At 39.5% G+C, this 18,634-nt stretch overlaps 1 protein-coding gene across 3 annotated transcripts in view; it reads left to right on the forward strand.

Moving 5' to 3' along the window:
• CSMD1 (CUB and Sushi multiple domains 1) overlaps nucleotides 1–18,634 on the forward strand; it is a 2,002,273-nt gene that overhangs the window by 1,153,719 nt on the left and 829,920 nt on the right. The window lies entirely within an intron of this gene.

The raw sequence follows: 18,634 nt of genomic DNA on the forward strand, positions 1-18,634 counted from the left end.
CATCTAATGTAGAGAAGATAATTGTAAAAGCCTACATCTGATTACATAGTTTTGATCCTTAATGTAATCATACTCATTCTTTCTTGAAATATTCCATGTTGTTTCAAAGATTAAGTACAGGGGCACCTGGGTGGCACAGTCAGTTAAGCGCCCAACTCTTGATTTTGGCTCAGGTCATGATCTCATGGTTCAAGGGATGGAGCCCCACGTTGAGCTCTGTGCTGACAGTGCAGAGTTTATTTGGGAATCTCGGTCTCCCTTTCTCTCTGCCACTCCTCTGCCTTCACTCTCATGCTATCAAAGTTAAAGAAAGAAAAGGTACAAACTTGCCTTTCATTCTCGCTATGTCATGTGGGTTTGTGCTGTCCTAAAATTACTAGTTGAAAATCCTAACACGAGGTAGAGCCACTGGGAGGTGACTAGGACAGGAGGGGGGAGACCTTATGAATGGGGCTCGTGCCCTAATAGGAGAGTATCCTGAGGGAGCCCTTGCCCCTTCCACCACCTGAGAATGCAGGTAGAAGTCAATGGTCTGCTACCAGAAGGAGGGCTCCCACCAGAACCCAAGCAAAATGGCTCCTTGATCTTGGACTTCAGCCTCTGGAACTGGGAGAAATTTCTATGGTTCATAAGCCACCCAGTTGATGGTGCTTTGTTATGGCAGTGCACAGAATGAGATAGTTCTGAATTGTCTGCCAACAGTCAAATGAACTGCACGTCCCCTTGCAAAGTTATATTTAAACCACAGGTGATTGGAATCAAAGGTTCTGTATAAATAGAAATAATTAATCATGAATAATTAAAGACCTGAAAAGATGCCTGTTTAGGTAACACCTGTATTTAGAGATCATATGTATCTGGTTAGGAAAAAAAACAACATTTTAATAAAGGATTATTTTAGTGGCTCAAAACATGTCTGGTCCTCCACGATATGATTTTTAACTTGTAATTCCTCTGTGACATCTCGATTTCCCCAAGGAACTGTCATATTCCTGAAATGTTTTCTGCTAGATCAAAGCCCAAGATAAAATTTCAATTACATCAATGAAATGAACTATTCATATGGAACTAATCTTTCTATAAAAACCTCTTCAAATAAAAACATCATTTTTGAAAGGCAGATAAACGCAATTTATTGACTCAGTTGTGAAGTTTATCAGAATATATGTTGTCAACATCCTATGCTTCTCCAATATACAATACTGAATAGTTGAATAAGAAAAGAGTACCCTATAAATTGTTGCCAGTTATGCAAATATGAAGCTGTGAATGCTGGCACACTGATCACAGACATCCTTGTTACAGAACAGTCCCAAGAGCTCCAAGTAAATGATACAGTAAGCAGGATTTAAAATTAGAAAATAAAGTATCTTGATATTGCTACACAAATAGGAATCCTAATCTACAGACTAACATCCTCGTGCTTGGCAAAAGCTGACATCTATACGAATTTGTGGGTGATGTACTCCACGTCAATGAGCAAAAAGTTTTGACACAAAGAACTTAATTTCATCGTATACCGGATGCTAACAGACCATATGGCAGTACCTGGGAACGTTGTAATTGAAAGTCACTTAACATTTACAAAGACAACCCAAGTTTAACCACGATACAATTCTTCACATTCCTGGCCAGAAAAGACACCCTTGCTCTCATGGAAAATAAATGATGATGCTGTGTAAGTTCTCATGGCTCTTTTCAATGTGCTTATTTTCAGTTTGGAACACCTGTCACGGCTTTCACTTAATTATAATGCATCTATAATTAAGAATCTGTTAGATTTTTCATAGAATAGTTTTGAGAAAATTGCATTAACATACTGTCAGATTCCAACAGCCTCTGTCTTGGAATACAAAAAAAATAAAATAAAATAAAAAACAAAACAGACTCCTATACAGAGAACAACCTGGTGTTTGCCAAAGTGGTATGGGGATGGGCAAAGCAGAGGAAGGGAATTAAAAGGTTTGACCTTCCAGTTACAAAGTAAGACAGGAGGGGCACCTGCGTGGCTCAGTCGTTTAAGTGTCCAACTGTTGATCTAGGCTCAGATCATGAGCTCACCGTTCGTGAGTTTGAGCCCTGTGTCAGGCTCTGCACTGGCAGTGGGAAGACTGCTTGGGATTGATGTTCTCTCTCTCAAAATAAACAAGTAAGATGGGAGAATGTAACGTATGGCATAGGGAATATAGTTAATATGTAACAACTTTGGAGATAGTTGGAGTAAGGTGTGGAGATCACTGTGGGATGTATATAAATGTTGAATTACTGCTGTATGCCTGAAACTAATATCGTAGACCAACTACGCTTTGATAAAAAAAAATAACCATCAGTAAATCTCACGTGAACAGATGAGAACTTGATCTTTATCAGGGCTTCCCAAACCCTAGTCCTCACTGATTTCTGTCCTCCTCCCCACTCCTTTGATCTCCTCTAACACATCTTATGGACTCTCTGGAAAAAATCTCCCCCTTGTCTCTTCCATGCCAGTCACGCCTTCCATCTAAACCCTAGTCCCAGCCATTTTCCTCCCTCTGTGGGCCTCTTTGCAGATGCTTTTTATTGGTCTATTTCTGTTCTTGACTTCCGGCACCCCTTTCTGCATGTTAGCCAAAATGGCTTTATTAAACAGAAATGAGATAATATGCCTTCTCTCCCATGCATTCTCACACAGCTACCCTATCGCATCTCAAGCTGAAACCAAACTCCTTGCTCTTGATTACAAAACTCAACACTGTTGGGTCTGGTCTCAGACCCCATTTCACATCACTAACCCCCTGGCCCACGGCAGCAGCCACCAGCTCACCCGGGACTTCACCGCATTGGTCTGTTTCTCAAGCGTGGCAAGCCCATCCCTTTAGGGTTTATACTCCAGGAATGTCCTCTGTCCACAATGATCTTTGCATAACCTGGCCCTTCTTGTCACTCAGAACTTAGTCTAAATGTTACCCCTTCAGAGAGGCCTTCCAGGGCCATCGATCTAGCAGCCAGAGATAGGTCGATTCCTAGGCTTAGCTACAAACTCAGATGCCCCACCAAACCCTTGTCACCCTCCTGCCCTGCTGGCTTGTTTGTTGCAGAGATCCCCAGCCCTGCATCAAACAAGATTTTGGGAGGTTAGGGATTGGTCATGATTTTCCTCGCTGTAACCTCAAGTATGTTTAAGGCTGACGGATACATAATACACAGTGAATAAGCACGGGTGGAGTGAAAACTGTTCTATGAAACACACAGAGTGGAATCAAGTAGGGTCAAGAAATAGGCGAAAAAATGAGCCTTCTGTAGCATTTCTCCAGATTGTTAATATGTCATCACGTGGTGTCCCCAAGACAGGAATGTGAAATGAATGATTTCCAAAAACGTATTTGACCACTGGAGAATTTTTTGTAAGGAGCAGCTCTGACTAGTGTGTAACGATGAATTAAATTAGAAGTCACCGACATGAACAAATTTGTCTCCACAGACCTGTTGAGAACTTTAAGGCTTTATTTTTTTTTTAAGGAAACAATCTGCACAAAAAAAAGTTGAGCTCTTTTTGTTTTCCTTTTCACCACGATAACTACACTCCAGATCTAGCTCTGTTAATAACTATTTGTGTTGACTTTAGACAAATCATTGTAATTTTCTGTGCCTGTTTCCTCCACTGTAAAATGAGCACGATTTCTCCATAGTCACATGATTCCTTATGTTTTAGAGCTTCACTTCCCTAAGTCCTGATAATTTGAGAAACCCCACAGATGCACACAGGGGAAGGGAAGGAAAATAAGGTAAAAACTGAGAGGGAGGCAAGCCATGAGAGACGCGTAAATACAGAGAACAAACCGAGGGTTGCTGGAGGGGTGCGGGGTGGGGGGATGGGCATTGAGGCAGCACTTGTGGGGATGAGCCCTGGGTGTGGTATGGAAGTGATGAATCACCGGGATCTACTCCTGAAGCCAAGGCTACTCTGTATGTTAGCTTGAATTTAAATTTTAAAAAGGGGGGGGGGGATTAAGTATGATTTGAGGTCAAGTAAGGGAAAACCTTATCCAAGTGACCACAGGTGTTTGAAGCACTGAAGAACTCAGTGATCATCCCGAGTGCCTGTCTTTTTGGCAAGATGAACCTTCGCCTCGGCAGGCCTCGGCCGGCCTCGGCGGTGACCACCAGCCCTTCACCCCTCGGCTCAGATGCTGCCTCCCCCAGGAATAGCTTACTGCCTCCAGTGCCCCAGATCGGACCTTCTCACAGCTCCCTGCTTCGTCTTTCCAGTGTGATCCTACGTTGCCTTCTGTGATTGTTTCCACACTAGTTCCCTTCTCTACATTTTGAGCTCTGTCCAAGTGAGCAGCATTTTGAGGACTATTACCTCCTGGAAACCCCAAAGACTTCTCGCAAGTAGAAGGCACTCAACCAACAGGTATCTGTTGAGGAATAGGAGTTGGGGGGGAAAAACTTTGACATAAAATAACAATAGAATTCACTACCATGGCTGATATCAAAGTGGATAGCCATTCATATTCAGATCAGAGAGAGATAATACGCCTGAAAATTCCTCCCAATTTTGTGTTTATTCAAATGCAGTAATTGTTTCAGAGCACATAGTCTCAAGATGAACACACAGGCACACCAGCACAAATGCTAATTGAAATAAAACGATTAGGGGCCAGTAAGCTCTCCTTTCATGAATGCCTAACGACAATTTTAGGAGCATATTCATTGAAGTTTGATACGTTAATAAAATCTATACTCCCCTTCTCTCTCAAATTCTTTGTTCCCACTTTCCAGGAGAGGGTTTATATGAGGACAGTCAACAAATGGGCAGCATTTCCAAAGAATTTCTGCCTGTTGGCTCTGAAGGGAGCTTGGTACGAGATCAAGACCCGAGGAATAGAACATCAAGAAGGAAGCATCAAATATTGAATATCTAATACTGTTTAGAATTAGAAGTCAAATATTATTTCACAAATGCTTTCACAATTCAGAAGAAAACCAATTTCTCTGGAGAGTGGCACATTGATGAGTGATCAGTTTTTCACAAAGGCATGTGAAAAGTTAAAAGGAAAAAAATATTTTGAGAAAATACTGTTATTAGTTATTTCTGCTCCTCGGGGGAGCTGACCCTGGGGCGGTGTGGCATGTTGCATTCAGTCGGTTCCATCTGTCTCCTTCTGGAATTATTAACAGCACTTGCAAACTTGTCTTCATGATACAGACAAATGGTTCGTGGAATTGCCCTAACAATGACCAAAACCATATTAGAATACCGTAAGAAAAGAACCAGGGGATTCCTTATAAATATGTTATCAAGGTATTGAAACACACAATGTCAATAGTTAGAAGTTCATTTTAAAAAACCAGCTGGAGGCAAATGTTTTCATCCTCCTCTGTGCTCACTGCAGTAATGGAACATCCCAAATGTTCTGTTGTTGAGCCGTTTTCACGGCACTGCTTATGGATTTCCTTCAGAATGAGTCCATGACACGTACAGTCTCTACTGGCCAAGACTATGTTTAGAAAGATAATGCATTTATGATTGAAGAAGAGAAATAGAGCATTTCAGAGTACTGTTATCAGACAGATAGCGTACCCTCTAACGATTCCGGATCTCTTCACTCATAGGTGACGGTGCAGATTACTACGTATTACGTCTCAGATGGCTAGCTCACTAATAGAGCATCTTTTCAATTAAAGTTGTATAGTTTGGTAATCGAGAGATATTGGAACACTAAAATACTTTCCACACTTCGGCTGTGATGCATTGGCAGAGTTTATTAGGTTTCTTCAGTTTGTGGGGTCATGTCCCACATTCGCTGATGGTTTTATGTGTAGAAACCTGTATTATGTGAAAGTAGGATAGTAATCCTTCAGGGTTACTTGAAAAACGGAAATAGTTATGCCAGCTAAGTCAGATGGGACAAATGTGCTGTCGTCATCTGAATTCAGGCTCAGCCTTCCGTCCTTGCCTGAGGTCCCTTGTCTGAGCACGCTGGATTATCTTCCTCTTAATTGAAAAATCAAAATGATGTTGCCTGTTCAAAATGTTTATAGTAAGATTCCTCTTTAAAATCATTACTTGCCTTCTTTTATTTACATTTTCTCAACTGGATCATTTTTATAGTACTTCTTTACTGAAATTCTTCATTTGTGAGCCATTGTTATAAAAGATAAAATTTTGTCTCTTATTCTAAATCCCTAGCCACGTTTCTCTCTTGCACAGTGTTACTTTTTCTCTTAACTATTTTTTATGTTTAAGAAATGGAAACATTCTAAGATGGAAAAAATAACTTAAAGAACCCAGCCACAACAATATGAGTATTTGAAAGAGTCAAAGATTTCAAGTACTTGCAAGGAAATTGAGATCGAAGGACCTTGAACACTACAGATTTGTGACTGTGTTTCAAGAGGAGACGAAAATGGGGCTTAAGCATTGATAGGCTTCTACTCTCTAGAATAGGATCCTGATTTTAATTTTGATCTGGCTGAGACTTGAAACACTCTGCTTTCATTGAAGAGAACACAAAAATCAATCTATAGTGTTATAGAGGAGAACAGAAATGTATATTTGGAGAAGAGAAGAAAAGCCATACTGCATGGATAACACAAATAGGAGTTGAGTGTTTATTCCTTCAATGCATTATACATCTAAGTGGTGGTTGATCATTGGGAAGCTTATGCGATTTTTCTTATTTACATTCAAGTATCAATTGTATCAATGATCATGACTATTGAGGACTGTCAATTTGATATCTGAACCTTTCTGATGTTTTCAAAACATTAGGGAGGTATCTAATGGTAAATTTCTCTGAGTTTCTAAGGAAAGTATATAATCATAGTAAATTTATCAGAAAACTCTAATCAAGAAGTACTTGTGTTTACCGTTTTTATTATATATGTTGTTAACATTTGCAATGTGTCAGGCTGCCTGAGTGGCTCGGTCAGTTAAACATCCGCCTTTAGCTCAGGTCATGGTCTCTTGGTTCATGAGTTCGAGCCCCGCATTGGGCTCTGTGCTGACAGCTGAGTGCCTGGAGCCTGCTTCGGATTCTGTGTCTCCCTCTCGCTCTGCCCCTCCCCAGCTCATTCATGCCCGGTCTCTCTCAAAAATAAATAAACCTTAAAAAAGCCTTGCAATATGTCATTACAACACTAATTGTTATTTTGTCTCTATACAAATAATGTTCTAAGTATCTGGGCAATTTTACATAGAGGGACGTTTCATTGGCATTTAAAATAACTTAGGCTCAACTCTTCTTTATAATTAATCTATATTTTCATATAACTTCCGTGTTACAGGGTTTTATGTTTCTACTTTTCCACAACCTTTTTCCATTTTAACATCTAGAATTTATTTCAGTGAGTAAGTGTGTAGTAGTGACGAATGTTTCTGATCAACAAATTGATAGAACTTTGGACAATAGTTTCTCCAAAATAGAATGCAGAAATCTCCTTTATATGCGTTATGGTGTTGTAGGATGACTTTCAACAGAAGCTAGCCATGTCGTAGTGTGCTTTGGTCCAGTCTTGCAGGGTCATCATAGAATGGATAACTGCAAGAATGTGGCTATGGTTGTGTTGTTCACATGGTAGCCATGCAGAGAAAACCTTCTTAAATGGAAGAACAAAATGGGTCAGAAGATGTGAGAGGTCTTCTTTGACCACCAAACTCTGATGAACTGGTTTAGTTGTAAAGGACATGCTTACGTATTTTTTGTGCTAAATCAAGTGTAGGTATTTTTGTCCATCGATCTCCTGGCATTCTTTCCAATCATTCTCCCTATGTAGTTACAAGCTCTTCTTTTTGGCTTGGGGTTTCACCTTAGGAAGATGTGTGGGAATCCCTTCAGGTCCTTGTGGGAATTCCCAATACCCGAATGCAAAGGTGTCATCTCAGGGGACATACAGTTCCTCCAAAGCAGAAATGTCCCATCTCTGAATTAGGTGACAGGGGCATTAGACAGACATTGCTCCTTTGTATATGGTTTTAAGCCCCATCTCCTCCTTGGGGAAAGAACTTGTCTGGAATGATTCCAAAAAGTGGTGATACCAGAGTTGGGTCTTAGAAGAAAGGATAAGTAATTTATTTATACTAAGTGATATTTAACCTAAACCCTATTACACACTACACGAGACAAGTGATATTGCACAACAACCTGGGTTCAGTTAGGATTACAATTTAGAAAATAAGCAGTTTATTATCATTTCACTCCCAGGAGAGAGTGAAATGTGGGCAAAACAAAAAATAGGGTAAAATTTTCTTAACTCCAAAAGCTGGGCATTCCGATTCCTGTTACCTTTTAAATAGTCCCATAGAAAAATTGAAGGTGCTAATATTTACATTTTGGCCATTTTATGTAATTGGGTAAAGTGGGGCTTCGAGGTCCTCATTCACGAGATACTGCCCTGCTTCAACATCAATAAACTGATGTTGTCATGAATAAAAAGTTCTGTAAGAGCAAAGAAAACTGATCCCAGTCCTTCACCAGTTACTTTGAATGAAGTTACTCCTTTCTCAGCCCCAGGTTGGGGGGAGTTTATGTCCATGGGTGATTTTTAACATAGGAAGATAGCAGACCCATAGCAGATCCCCATTCTGTACTCAATGTATGTATGAAAGGTATGGCCATGAAGGAGACTGTTTCATCCTATCAGTTCCATGGTCTATGGTCAAAGAAAATAATTGGCCAGTTATTCCAGAATAGATGTGCATAGATAAAACTTACTTAACCCTTAGAAATATCCTTTCGACATATAGATGAATCTCTTCAATAGTAGAAAATGGGATTGCAGCCAGCACTCATTTCTACAGCTGAGCCCCGGGCTAGAGCTATATTCAGCCTCCACAGGGTCAGAGACATATTGAAGAAGCATGAACTTTGATCTAGAATGACTGTGTCTGTCCCAACCGGCATGCATTTCTAAGAGCAGAGATGCACCCCTGGGAGCTAATGCCCAATGACAGAGACAAGATTTGAGGTCCTGAGGACGTAGAAAAAAATGAAAAACAACAGAGCTGACTCCCCAAGATACTGTTACAAATAATGATGTTTGAAATGATTGACAAAGTGGTTTAAAAGTCTTTATGGAAAAGTCTAGGATTTGGTGGAATTTTCTATGGATTGTGAGGAGCTCCTTCCTTATTTGGGCACAGAGGTGTCTGTTCTGGAGGGAGAAGAATGTGGGCGGACAGCACCTGTCCCCTGTCCTTAAATCCTAGATTTAAGATCCACTCGTCAGCTCTGTCTTCGCTCTCGGAATGCATCTATCACAGGCAAAAACAGACAGACAAAAATAAAATACATAGTACTGTTTTTGTCATTGGTGTATGGAATTCTATTCCCATGAGCTTTGTCATAACCTCATGGAAGTAGCTGTTTTTCTGCCTCTTGGAAAATGCACAGATGGGTATACAATTTTTCAAATTCATAGACACACCAGGGACACCTGGGTATTTATTATTAATATTTGGATAATGTTGCTATCAATTCTTATTGCCCTTGACTGCCACCCCCTTCTCAATTTGTAGTTCTCTGGGTGTCCAGCCAGCTAGCCTAACTCCGCAGATTTCAGACTTACGCCAGCCTCCACAGTCATGTAAGCTAATTCCTTAAAATTGATCATTTTCTTTATACATACACACATCTTGTTCACTGCTTCTCTAGAGAATCCCAACGAATACAATACAGTATAGGTTTATGTCACCCCTGCTTCAAACGGACCAGCTTAGCTTTGTTTTTTTTTCTAAATATTTGAGCTTCCAGATGTAATTTCATTCAGAGACAGTTTCTACTGATTACGAAAGAAAAAAAGTTTGTAAGTCAATATTCCACAGTGTTCTGGGGCATGTGTTAGATACTGGGAACGAAACAGAAAATACAATACAATCATGCACTTGAAGAACAAATAAATCAAATGTCTAATAAAATAAGGAATCAGCATTGTGCATTCCAAACTTACACCAGGTCCCACCTTCCTGGAATTGAGTGTGACATTGTTTGATGCTCTAATGGAGTCATCAAAGTACAGGTCTTACTGATACATGTATTAGTTCATCAGAGATGCCTTAGCAAATTACAGGGTGGCTTAAATAACACACATTTATTTTAGTTCTGGAAGACAGGGATTGAGGTGTCCACAATATTGGAATTTCTTGGGGCTTCTCTCCTAGATTAGTCGTCTCCTCAGGTTTTCCCTGAGTGTGATTCCTAATTTTATTTTCTTATAAGGACACTAGTCAAACTGGATAGTGCCCACCTTCCAAAAGCCTCATTTTAACTGTCTCAAGATATGGTCAGATTTGAAGGTATTGAGGGTAAAGACTTCAACATGTGGATTATGGAGGAGGAACAATTCAGCTCATAACAATAGGCACCATGACATCCCTAATTTCCACTGTTATCATGTAAGTGGGAGACTGTGGCTTCCATGGGTATCGTCTTGGCTTTCTTTAGAACCATTCTTAGGGGATATAAAGATGTCTGGGCAATGCTCAACTATCCTGGGTAGCAGCAGCCTTTTAACATTGAAATGAGTCTATGCTACTTTGTTCTTTGAAAAACAGTCAATATCTTAATGCAAATTACAAGACCATTGGCAGTACAATGTGAAATTAACAGAAGATGCTGTGACTGTCCATTCAGTGGTGTGCATGGCCGTCTATAAGTTGTAAGGCAGAGCTCGTGAGGCTGGGTGGGCTGACCGAATTTATGAAGCATCATCACATACGGGAATCACCTCAAACACATGAAGTAATTTTGAATTATGTGCTTTTTATATTTATTGATACGATTCTGTGGGAGGTTTTTATGGAACACCCAAATACTTTCCCCCAGTTCATTGAGATATGTAATCAGCATATAATGTTGTATTAGTTTAAGGTGTACAATGTAGTGTTTGGTGGTATTTCATAAATTGCTAAATGATTGACCGCAGTAGGTTAACCTCCATCACCCCACATAGATGTAAATTCATTTCCCTTGCGATGAGAAATTTTAAGATTTCTCTTAGTAAGTTTCAAATATACAATACAGTATTGTTAACTATAGTCAGCGGGCTGTAAATCACATCCCTAGAACTTACTGATCGTATAACTGGAACACTTTTTTTTTTTAACCTTTCAACCACCTTTACCTGTTGCCATCACCACCCCCCATCCCTGTCCTTGTCAACAACCAGTCTGTACTCAGCCATAAACACGAAGGAAATCCTGACATTTCTGACAACCTGGGTGGATCCTGAGGGCATGACGTTGAGTGACATTAAGTCAGAGAAAGACAAATACCATATGATTTTACTCCTATGCAGAATCTAAAAAAAACCCAAATGAATAAATAAAGCAGACTCTGAAGTACAGAGGACAGTGGTTGCCAGATGGGAGGTGGGTGGAGGAATGGGTGACCTAAGAGGATTAAGAGGTACACACTTCCAGTTAGAGAGTAAGTCATGCAGACGACAAAGACAGCGTAGGGAATATAGCCGATGACATCGTAATAACGTGCTTTGGTGACAGACGGTGACTGCACTTATGCTGAGCACTGGGTAATGTACAGAACTGTTCAATCACTATGCTGTAAACCTGAAACCAATACACCACTGTGTGCTGATTGTACTTCAACAAAATATACATATTGAACCCCTACTAAACATGACCCTGGGCTAATATCCGATGATACATAGTAAAGCCAAAACCAGACACAGTGTCTCTTCCTTTGCTACTCACAACCTCATGGGAAAAAGGAGTATTAATGAAATACTTTCAGAAACACATCACAGCAGCATTTGTGAAAAATGCTACAAAGGAGAGTTAATGAGGCTGTCGGACAGACCTATGATGGCACAGAGATGTGACCGATGATGGACGCCTGCCTGGATGAGGAGGACAGACAGTACCCCGGGTAGAGAGAAAGGCCTGCGGAGTCGACCAGCTGTGGGAGGTGCAAGGTAACTGTCAGGAAATGGAAGTCAGGGTTCACTGGAGCCCCCAGAGATTGAGGAGATCCTGGTATACAGCCCAGCTGGTGGGTCATGCCCATTCCTCACGGGAACTTACAGGTCATGTTGGTGATTGTTGCCTCGACCTCAGCAGCGGTGGCAGTGGAAAGCAGGCAGGACGGGAGGAAGCACGATCACTTTGGGAAGAATCTGTTTAATTGCAAAATGAATACTCTTGGGGGGAATAGAGATTGTGTGTTGAGACTGATTCGAGGGGCTGTAGCGATAATGCAGATGTGACACTATGATAATTTGGTCAAGGAGATACATAAAGAAGTCGACCAACAGGAAACAGGTTCATACAAGATGTTGGTGGAGGTGTGAGGGAAGATTTCCGTGTGGAATAGATGGTGGTGCCATTCTCTGAGCTGGAAAAGTCTTGTAGAGGAAGAGTATACAGAGGAGAGACTGAGATTTAGCCTGTGTGTGTGTGTGTGTGTGTGTGTGTGTGTGTGTGTGTGTCTGTGTGCGCACGCACACACACAGACATGAACATACACGTACATTCACACATAGATGCATATGTGTATTTATTCTCAATATCTGGGTGTCTAATATGTATATGTCGCTATATACACACGTATCTATACGTTTATATATACATCAAGGAACATGGTGTCTCCAGCTTTGTATCTATGTATCTATATGTATATCTATAACTTGTTTGCACATATGGTTAAAGGTGCTTTTGAAAGTTTAATAGGATATTTCAAATAGGCAGAATAAAGGATCAAGAATTCACAGGAGAGATCTGAGCTAGATTAATTTATAAGAATTTGTATCTGATCATTAAACATATGGGCATACTTATTTGTGACCTCACAGGGAGAGAAAATGAGAGGATCTGAAAGTTGTGTTGGGAGATGCCAACATTTAAATTAACTGCTTAAAGTAATCATACAGTATGACCAAGTGGTGTTTATTCGGGTATGCAGGAGTTCAACACCCACAAAATCAGTGTGAAACACCACACTGAAACAGTGAAGGATAAAAATCATGCAATCATTTTGGGGCACCTGACTGACAGCTCAGAGCCTGGAGCCTGCTTTGGATTCTGTGTCTGCCTCTCTTTCCGCCCCTCCCCCACTTATATTTTCCCTCCCTCCCTCAAAAATAAAAATTTAAAAATCATGGAATCTTAATAGATGCACAATAAAAGACACTTGACAAACTTCATCTATTTATGATAAAACCTCTCAACAAAATGGAAACATACTTCAACATAATAAAAGCCATATATGACAAGCCCACAGTTAACATCATACACAACAGTAGAAAGCTAAAAGCATTTTTTCCAAGATCAGGAACACGGCAAGAATGCCAACTCTTGCCACTTTATCCAACATCGTATTTGGAGCTCTAGCTAGAGTAATTAGCAAAAAAGAGATAAAAGGCATCCAATTTGGGAAGGAAGAAGTAAAAATGTCTCTACTTTCAGATTACATATTATATATAGAAAATCCCAAAGACTTCACCAAAAAAAAAAAAAAAAAAATGGTTAGAATAAATGAACTCAGCAAACTTGCAGGATACAAAAACAATATAGAAAGAAAGTCCGTTGCAAAAAGAAATCCTTTGCATTTTTATACACTAAGAACAAATTATCAGAAAGAAAAAGAAAATAATCCAGTTTGCAACTGCAACAAAAATAAAATCCAAGGAATACGTTTCATCAAGGAGATGAAGGATGTGTACACTAAAACCTACAACATTGATGAAAAGAACTGAAGACAAGACATATAAAAAGATCTGTACTTTGGGGCACACGGGTGGCTCAGGTGGTTAAATGTCTGACTTCGGCTCAGGCCATGATCTCCCGGCTTGTGGGTTTGGACCCAGCATCAGGCTCTGTGCTGACAGCTCAGAGCCTGTAGTCAGCTTCAGATTCTGTGTCTCCTTCTCTCTCTGCCCCTCCCCTCCACTCATGTTGTCTCGTTCTCAGAAATAAACATTAAAAATATTCTTTTACATAAAATAATCAAGGATGGGGTGCCCGAGTGCCTCCGTCGGTTAAGCGTCCCACTTCAGTTCAGGTCATAATCTTGCGTTCCACGGATTTGAGGCTACCAGGCTTTGTGCTGACAGCTCAGAGCCTAGAGCCTGCTTCAGATTCTGTGTCTCCCTCTCTCTCTGCCCCTCCCCCCCCCGCCTCATTCTCATTCTCTCTCAAAAATAAACATTAAAAATTAAAAAAAAAATCTGCGCTTATGGATTGGAAGAATATTGTTAGGGTGTCCATACTACCCAAAGCATTCTACAGATTCCATGAGAGCTCCATCAAAATTCCAATAGCACTTTTCACAGCAATTAGAACAAACAATCCTAAAATTTGTGTGACGTACAAAGGGTCCTGAATAGCCAAAGCAATTTGAAGAATAACAGAGCTGGAGACATCATCCTCCTTGCTTTCAAACTTTATTACAAAACTACAGTGAATTAATTTATGACAAAGGAGGCAACAATGTATGACAGACAAAGGACAGTCTCTTTCAATACATGGTGTTGGGAAAGCCGGACAGCCACTTTACAAAGAATGAAAGCAGACTACTATATTCTACCATACACAGAAATTAATGTAGAAAAAAGATTAAAGAAACACCCAAGTGTAAGACCTGAAGCCATAAAACTCCTAGAAGAAAACATCAGTGGGGAGCTCCTTGACATCAGTTGTGGTGATATTTTTAGTTGACACTGAAAGCAAAGGCAACAAAAGCAAAAATCAACAAGTGGAATTATATCAAATTTAAAAGCTTCTGCACAACAGAGAAAACCATCCACACAGTGAACAGGCAACCTACAGGGTGAGAAAAAATATTTAAAGATTACCTGGTAAGGAATTAATATCCAACATATATAAAGAACTCCTGTAAGTCAATAGTAAGCACACACACACCAAAAAAAAAAAAAAAAAAAAAAAAAAAAGGCAACTGATTTTAAAAAAAAAAGTCAACAGAAGATCTGAATAGGCATTTTTCCAAAGAAGATATACAGATGTCCAACAGGTACATTAAAAGATATCCAGAATCACTAGTTATCAGGGAAATGCAAATCAAAACCACAAGAACGACCTATCAAAGGACATTAACAAGTCTTGCTAAGGATGGGGAGAATAGACAACCCTGCATACTATTCATGGTAATGAAAACTGGCGCAGCCACTATGGAAAACAGTGTGGAGGTTCCTCAAAAAAATTAAAAACTGAACTGTCATATAATCCAGTAATTCCACTTCTTAGTATCTACCCAAAGAAAACAAAAACACTAACTCAAAAAGATGTAACAACACATGTTCATTGAAGCGTTATTTACCACAGCCAAGATATGGAAACCAAAGTACACATCGACTGATGAATGGATCAAGATGATGTAGTATATACACAATGGAGTTTTATCCAACCATATAAAGAGTGAAATATTACCATTTGCAACAACATGGATGGATCTGGAGGGTGTTAAATGGAATAAGTCAGAAAAAGATAGAATATATGGTCTCTCTTATATGTGGGATCCAAAACAAAAACCGCCCCAGAAAAACAACAACAACAAAATACAAACTCAGATACAGAGAAGTGACCGATGGTTACCACAGTCAGTACGTGGGGGATTGGAATAATGGGTTAAGAGAGTCGAAAGGCACATATTTGTAGTTATAAAATAAGCATGTCATGGGGATGAAAAGTACAGCAGGGAGAATATAGGTAATACTATATAGTATGAAGTAGCTAAGAGAATAGTTCTTAAAAGTTCTCATCACAGGAAAAAAATCTATATATGCTAATGGATAACTCGGCTTTCTATAGTGATCACTTTGCAATACGTACAAGTAACAAATCATGCATGAATGCTGCCATTTGTAGAAAAGTTTAGATTTGTTTCAAGAGAACCCGATGGCAAAACACGAGTCTGACAAGTCCAAGTTAAAAGGAAGGAACATTTTTGACTCATCACCAGGAAGAAATTTCTAAGATCAGAAGAGCCTTTTGAAGTAATAAGTGCCTTAGTCGAGTCTATCAGTATAAATGCAGTGATCATTGTCTGCCACGGTATTAGGAAACTGAATCACTGGGTGAAACATTGAAAGAAATGCATTTAAGGGTCATTCCAAAGCTAAGCTCCCAGGGATCCCACGTTTCTTTGATATTATAGCTCTACATACATTTTTTATGAGCATTTTCTTCACTGTTAAAAAAGACCTATTATGAACAGCTTGCTTCCCTTTTACTTAATGTTTTCTCAACATGCCTAAGCCATCAAAAAGGTTTCGTGAAGTAACTAAATGCTTCTGTAACTTTGAATCTTAAAGAAAAAAAAAAGACAGCCTATATTAGCCAAATGGTGAGACAGATGTTCAAGAATGGCAATGCTGAAGGAGGTGATTAAAATGCCAAATAGTATCTTACTGTCCCTTTAACAGAAATATCCTTGAAAACTGTCGGGTGCAAGTAATGTGAGGGAGAACAATTTGCAGGTAAGCAAAGTAAAGTTGCTTTTAATTGTCTTAATAGCAAGAATGCCTACTTCCTGGAACATAGTAGGCATTCAACATATTACTGACTGAATGGAAAAAAATTATACACATGGAAAACAAAACGGTGGAGGAAATCTATTCCTGTAAATCAATCAAAATGCACATGTGCCTCATTATTTCAGGATAAAGCGAGTGTGTATAATGGTGTTCTCAATTCTGCCAGTCATGAGATACAGGGCAAAGTCCCAGGATAAGTAAATTCTCACTGGTTGATTTGAATCCAGGCATTAGAACGGACTGTTCTACATGATTTGTTACTGTTGGTCATCGTGATGAGGAACATATCAGATGAATAGTTGAAATTGGGTTTTTAATCCATGTAACGCAAACAAATACAAAAGAATTTTCATGAGCTTTTGGCTTGGAAAAGTTTTTATTACATAGTTTTGAATACCTCATGAGCTTGATTTTGAACCATCCTTAAAAATTAAAATAAAAAAAATTGGGGTGCCTGGGCAGCTCAGTTGGTTAAGCCTCTGATTCTTGATTTTGGCTCAGGTCATTATCTCACGGTTCATGAGATCGAGCCCCACACAGGGCTCCGAGCTGAGTGTGGAGACTGCATGGGACTCTCTTTCTCCCTTGCTCTCTCCCCCTACCCAACTCACACTCATGTGCATGTGTGTGCTCTTCAAATTAATATTAAAAAAAATCTTAAACTAAAAAATTAATTGGTAAAATAAACGGTCATCAAATATATGTTCTAACCAATTTAACCAGACTTTGACTTCCACTAAAAGCCACTATTTTTTATCAGTGGCACTGGGAGGAGGGACCTTTGACAGCCTTTCAAAGTAAAGACCAAAAACTCTATTACCCATTACTCTTTCATTACTTTCAAAGCTTTGCAGTTATAAATTTCCGTGTAGTACATAATCCACTTAAATTGCTCATCATAGAAGTCACCAAATCTCAGCACGAATAAGGGATCTTAGAGTTGGTTCCCAATTTTTCAGGCCCAACACCCTTTCAAAGTTTTTTTTTAACCACACGATCATAATTCGAGTCTTAGTATCTTTTGATTCAAATAACAGTACCAAAAAATATATATATACGTAATACCAAACTATACACATTCCCTAGCAACTGAGAGGAAGTTGTATTAATAACATGCACAAAACATTGAAACTTATTGAACATGTACAACCTGGTAAACGGTCTCTATCCAAAGCTCTAAGACCATGTAGGTCTGGCATTCCTTCATGGGAACCTCACCTCGCCCTTGGATCGGAAGCACTGGCCGTAGCTAAGCCTTTTCTACAAGGACTCTTTGTCCCAACTCAGATTGTACTTACTGCAAAAGTAAGGGGAAAGCTACAATTTTCAAAAAACAGAAACACAACAACAAAAAGCCAAAAACAGTTATTTTCCTGTTTTTTGCAGCGTTAATATTTATATTGAGCTGAAAATCCCTCTCTAATACTTGTTCTTTGTTCCCATATTTAACGGAGCACAGAATAACTACAACTAGATAATACACAGGCCATTTGCCCTCAATTCTTTCAGCTACCACCACCCAATTCAACCCACATCTACTTGTTAAACAATTTCTGGTTCCTTTACACTTTTCTGGATGGCTTGAATCTAAGTAGTACCCTTATTCAAACCTCTGTTGTAGAGTCATGCCCATGTGAAATTCAAAACGAATCCCAAGTCTCCCCAGGAGACCAGATTTCTCTTTCTAGAACATTCTATGTATCAGTGCACCCTAAGTTAGGTTTTGGACAACCACATCAGCACTACTATTAGTCCGTAAACTAAAATCTCAGTGACTGGTTGGTGTGTGTCGTTCTTATGCTCAGTCCCCCATTTTAAGCAGACGTTAAACCATCTCACCCCCTTGTGCATTGGCACACCATCACCAGTTTTACCTACTTTTAAACTTCAGTTCCAAGCAAGAACCGGGTTCTAATCTCAGACCTCTTTCAGAGACTCTCCTAGATCCTCGGGACACGCTAGTACAAATAACACATGCCCTCCTGTCCGCATGGAATTTACAAAAGAGGCTGCTGACAGCTATAGTTTCGACTTGTTGGGACCCTAAGTTACATAGATTTCAAAGAGAGCTTGCAAATAAAACCAAACTAATAAACTGTCAAAAAAAAAAGCGTCAATTTGATTCAAATTGGCAAAAAAAAAA

Source organism: Panthera onca, chromosome B1 (genome assembly GCF_046562875.1).
Source record: "Panthera onca isolate mPanOnc1 chromosome B1, mPanOnc1 haplotype 2, whole genome shotgun sequence".
NCBI classification, from domain to species: Eukaryota; Metazoa; Chordata; class Mammalia; order Carnivora; family Felidae; genus Panthera; species Panthera onca.